The sequence below is a fragment of the Lynx rufus genome, unplaced genomic scaffold (assembly GCF_022079265.1).
Source record: "Lynx rufus isolate CCGP_SWC_20201006 ecotype Redwood Valley unplaced genomic scaffold, mLynRuf1.p SCAF_11, whole genome shotgun sequence".
Classification (NCBI taxonomy): domain Eukaryota; kingdom Metazoa; phylum Chordata; class Mammalia; order Carnivora; family Felidae; genus Lynx; species Lynx rufus.
In genome coordinates, this window is record NW_025814825.1 from 60,194,059 (window position 1) to 60,200,058 (window position 6,000).

Below are 6,000 nucleotides of genomic sequence, written 5' to 3' on the forward strand. Positions count from 1 at the left end.
ATTTCGTTTTCAGAGAAGAGGTCCTACGATGTAGACCAAGTTTAAATTCTGATGCTAAAGAAAATTTTACTGGAGGACCCTTTTTTCTTTTTTTTTTTCTTTTTGCCTTTTTTTTTTTTTCAGCAAAATAAGGAACTCTTCAGTTTGAGAGGTCACCTGTTTTGAGCACACCTTCACAGGATAGATCTCGTCTAGCTGATATTTATACCTGTGCTTTCTAGTACTACTTCTGGAAATTGTACATCATTGTGCCTTTTACTCAGTGATCTTCTATAGCCCGAAGCCGCAGGTTTCAGCCTATCTGTTCCCCGTTCCCTCCTATGCTACTTTAGAAATCCAGGTATCGGTCGGTCGTTCAGCGACCTGTGCCGAGCATTCACTGTGTCCAAGGGTCGAAAGTGCCCCACAGGGATGAGAAAGTAGATACTTAGTGAAACGTGTGCTGATCTCAGGGGTCATTTTTCTGTCCTCGTTGGTGCCTCCTCACACAGAGATTGAGTGGGAAACTACCAAGCCCAGCCCTATGCAAAAGTACTTCTTTAGATCCTTTAGAATGATAACACTAAGCACTGACGTCTCTTGAGCTCTTCCCGTGTGCCACCTGCTATTCTGTGCTCTTGATACAAATTAACTCACAACAACCCTTTACAGTAGGTGCTCCTGTTAGCCCATTTTGCGGGCAAGGAGACCGAGGCATGGAGAGGTTCAATAAGATGCTTATTGGTACATGACAGAAATGATTCAAACTCAGGCAGTCTGGCTGATGAAGGCCGTCCCAGATTCGTTCTCCGGTCTTCCGGGTTTGCTCATCTTCAGGAGGCTTCCAGTAAAATGCCAGGATGATCTTTTCAAACGGGGAAGGTAGCTAGCAGGCCTGCAAAAGAAATCATTAGGGGTGGTGGGAGCCTGTGTGTTTTGGGAGAAAGACTGGGGAGTGGGGTGGATAGGGTGATGGGGAGATGTGGCTGGAAGGAGAGCAAAGTACTAAAAAGGGCACTAAGGCAATACCAGAAAATGTCCTGCCCTCCAGAGTGATCTGGAAGTTTCCCTGAGACAGGAAGAATGAGAGAGCAGGATAAAAAGCTGAGTGGTGGTATAGGATGTTTGATGTGCAGTTATCTGTATGGATAGCTACAATATAAAGGGGAAAAGCTAACTTTGCAAGTTACTTGTTTTTAAAGAAAGCATGGTAAGTAGGAAACAAAATAAGGTAGAGGTACAGCCAAACATAATAGGTATACGTGGGTTAAACTCACCCATGAAAAAGAAAGGATGTTAAGATGGGACAAAAGGAAAATATAACTACCAGCTACCTACAGTTAGAAACGCCAAAAAACAGGAAAGTTGAAGGGAAAAGACCGCACAACTGCTTCAACAAGTACCAGCACCGAATTCAAGTACCAGCACCGAATTAAAGGCACTAATAGTCGTAAAGAATATCCATGAGAAAATAGGAAGATTTCACCAAGAAGGCCCAATAGTCGTGAACTTTATGTCTCTAACAACATAACTGGGAACTATATAGAGCAAAACAAATGGAAATACAATGAAAACCATCGACAAAACCATCATCCTGGGCGCTGACTCAGAAATCAACCAGCCTAGTAGAAAAAGGTAAGAACAGATAACAGAGGATTGGGATAGCAGAAGTTACAATTGGTGTCAACGGGGGCAGGACTGTCCTTTTGAAGTGCAAAAGAACGGCCCTTCTCCAGGAAATTGCTACAAATTCTGGGAAAAAAAAAAAAAACCCAAATTTTACAGGCAACCTCCACCATACACGATGGTAAGTAAATAAATAACAAAAAGAATACAAAAAAGGGAACCATAGCTTTAAATAACTTTGGTTAATTACAACATGAAAATACAGGTTATGATTGTGGACAGAGGCGTGGGAAGCCCAGCTGTCTTGGTCGGGTGCCTAAGGGAGGACGGCCAAGAAGGCGCGTCCCAGACTCTTAGGACAGCAGAGTTTGTAGTAGTGAGAAAGTAGAAACGTAGCGAGAGAATAAATAAACGATGGAATTACACATTGTACATCCCATGTGGCAGTTTAAGAGCCACATAACCTCGAATATTTGCCCAGAATGGTACAGATCTATTTCGGTAAGTCCAAGCAGGCATAGAAGTTTTTAGAATGAGCTCGGGAAGTGTGGTGGCCACGCTGATAACTGCACCGAGGGCCTGTGCTGGCACGTGAGAAGGTAGCCCTGGGGGTCATTGGCATCGTCTATACTGTTGGAAGTTTTATAATGGGGTGTAATAGTACTTGTAATTAAATAAATGTAAGAGTAATTGTGATTCGAAAATAAAGCTACCTGTAGGGTTGCTGAGAATTTTCACTTTGGTGCATCATTTTACCTTTCACGGACTTTTCTGCTTTTCTCAACGAGCCACAGCCAAGTAGGCAGCTCCGTCCAGCCACACAGGACACTAGGCTGACAGGACCGAAAGGGATCTGAAACCTAGTCCCTTGAAGGGTTGGCCTCTGTGGGTAAGTCGCACTGGCCCAGTGTAAACAGCTGTCCCGCACAAAGCCTTGTACGTCTTGCTTTGCTGAGCAGGACTTTCCCAGGGAGGTTTCTCGCACTCAGCTGCAAACTGGGCCACCTGCACTGGCCTTGATGTTAGCATCTTGCCTCTTGTCGTAGTTTGATTTTATGTGATCGGACCTGAGATCTCCAAACCTAGTATTTATGACCTGCGAAGGAAAACTTTTTTTTACATTTTAGATGGCATATAAATATGTTCATAATATCCTCAGTTTTCCCTCTTGCCCACAAAATATTTACCGTCTGGCCCTTAGGGAAAAGTTTGCCAACCCCTGATTAAATTATTGCCTCTTAAATCAGATTCTACGGAGAAGGTCAAAGCTACCAACAAATAATAATAATAAAGGAAGACACGATGTTCCCTGAGACCTTGGGTCATTATTCCCTTAATTTTATTTGTAGCCTATCTGGCCCCATTGGCTCCCTCCTTCAATCTCTAACAGCGTTCAAGTCTCCGATCTTTAAAAAAATAAAACTTCCCTGTGGGGCACTGCCCCATAGCACTGACAGGTGGTCACATGGCCACAGGCCTCGGCTCAGGGCCTGCTCCTTTAATCTCAGCTGACATTCACTTTTGTCAGTGGGCTTAAACAATACTCTCAAAAATTATCTTTTTACCTTTAATTGGTGACCTATTATATCCATTGCAAACTATACTTTTGGCCACCCTCTTCTTCCTAAGGCTCTCTGCTTCCTTCGTTTTTTGTTTTTTGTTTTGTTTTTGACAAAACACCCAACTGTTGGCTGACGCTACTGGTTTCTTTTCTTTTAAATGGAAATTCTACCGTTTATCAAGATTCTACCATTGTACCTCTTACCGTCCTCTGTTCAAAGCCTTCACTGAGCTCTAGAATAACTGAGTCTAAAAAAGGCAGACTGTGGAATGCCGTCCCCAGAATTTGCTGGTCATTAGGTCCGATGCTTATTTTCAGATCTGCCCTGGCAAGATGTCCAGCAGGGTCTTGGAAATTTATGTCTAAAATGCCTGGAAGGATTAGGGTGGGAGGGAGAGACTTGGCAGTCTTACGTAATTACTGATGGTGTAAAGACTGACGAAGTCCTCAGGAGAGTGGAACAGCCCTGTCACAGACCTGCCCCTGACTCACCTGAGATCCTGCTCTACGGGTCAAATCACTGGGCCTGGAATCCGTTTCAGAATCCCTCGGGGGATTTTTCATTGCACACTAAGAATTGAGTGTTCCAGGGATTCCAGCCCCAGAGTCCACGTTCCTTTTCAACTTTCCAGCACCCCAATATAGCAGGACCAGCTAACAAAACCCCAGACCTTCCTTAAATACCCACCTGTTTAGAGGGCCAGAGAGGCAGCAGGTGGAAGGGGCAGGACACCTTCCCCTTCATCCTACTGAGTTCAGAGGTGACTAGCTCATTACAGATTACCCTGCTTCTCTCCTCGTGTGGCGTTGAGAAGCTATGCACCAGCTGTTTTCCTAGTTCTGTGGAACCAAAAGCAATTTAGGGCAATGTGCTCATTGCATTTCTCCCACACCAAAATAGGAGGCTCGGTGGGGCTTGTTTAATGAAAACTTACCTTTATTAGCAAGAGAGTTAATGAAGAAACTACGGATAAATTACCTTAGATGCAGTGTTTTAAACCTAATAATTTTTCTTAGAGAGAAATGGATTTTTTTTTCTCTCTCTCTCTCTCTCAGCGATGTAAACTAACAAGTAATTCCAGAGTCTTAAGGTTTTGTACCTTTGGAGGGTCAGGGAGGCTGGAGGGAATACATCTGGTTGAGTGGCTTTATTTTGCACGTGGTCATATGACAGAAACCTATTACTGTGTAATGTATGCGCAGTTCCTTTGCACATTAATACTCCGTCTTATCAACCCAATTGATTTTTCCAAGTAGACAAAGGCTAAGGATATGCTTATTGATTGCTGCTAAGCTCATTTTAAGCGTATTTTAATAAAGAGCATTTTGAAACTAAGACAGCCCTGTACTTATCCAGTGGGCAAGTCTTGGGAATTACTCAGATTGAAATGTACTAATGTGAAAACAGTTGCCGGACACAGAAAGGTGTGTTTTGTTTTGGTTTTGGTTTAAGATTCAAAAAAAAAAAAAAAAGCAATTAGGCTCTGTCAAACTGGTCATGTTCTCACAAACCAGGTTGTCATTTGGTGCAAGCATTTGTGCGGCCTTTGAGTTAACGCACTTCTCGACCTCAGTGGACCCCAAGTTTGTATAGATGTTCGACACAGGCCAGCTGATTTTTTTTGGCCTGGAATTCGTTCTGGGCCTCAGCACGTAAGGGCAGTTTTCCAGAAGAATCAAAATTTCAAAAAAAAAAAGTTGCTTCATCACCTCTGACTAATAGATGAAGAACCTGAATCCGACTCAAAGACTGCAACATTCACCACTGGCCCCTTGGGGGAAAGGGTTGCACGTGATGATGCAAAAGCCAGAATGTTCCACAGGCATCTGAAAGGAGTATCTCTTGAGAGAAAACCCTCATAGTTGTTAACAACCAGCAGAAGAGCGCGCTCTCAGGGTGGGTTCTTTGGTTGGTTGGTTAGTTTTGAGTCTCTTGTGTGACTTCTCTCAAGACTCATTTCTCTTGTAGTCCTGTTATTGTCCTAGGGCCTTAACTCCTAACGGTTTTTCGGCCCCTAATTCCTCTATCATTTTTGCTACTATTTCAGTCAGTGGGTTTCCTCTGAGACCTGTGGCAGTGTCCGCACGTCCTGGGGAAAGAACACAGGAATCCCCCAGCATCTCTGCAAATGCCCTCTGCGGGTTGAACCGGCTGGTCCTGCGTGTTCGTGAGCCTGGAGCTAGCCTTCAACTGGGGGCCGAGCCGCAGTCTTATTGTTTTGTCAGTGATAACATCTTTAATGAAAAGGGGTACAATTGCAGGGATGTTAATTTGATGGGGATCCACTGAAAACGTTTTCACATACATTTTCATTGTTCTGATTGGTAAGGAAATCTTCACTCAGTAAAGAACGCGTAGGGGCACTTACCTGACTGGCGCAGTCCATAGAGTGTGCAACTCTTGACTTCAGAGTTGTGAGTTGGAGCCCCACGTTGGGTGGAAACGTTACTTAAAATTAGATCTGAAAGCAACAAAAAAGAATGTGTAATGTCCTGTTTGTGATCACTTGATTATTACGAGTTTTAAAAATGTGAGTGGATCACCTCTATGAGGGTTTTTGTTTTTTTGAGAGAGAGTGCAAGCAGGGGAGGGGCTGAGAGAGAGGGAGAGAATATCCTAAGCAGGCTCTGAGGCAACAGTGCAGAGCCTGACTTGGGACTTGATCCCATGAACCGTGAGATCATGATCTGAGCCAAAGTCAAGAGTCAAACACTAAACTGACTGAGCCACCCAGGCGCCCCTCTATGAAGCTTTTCTATTTCTTATTTAGTTCGAGTTTTTGTGTTTTCTAACTTTTATATTCGTGTGTTCTATTTCTGTTAAGATCATATAC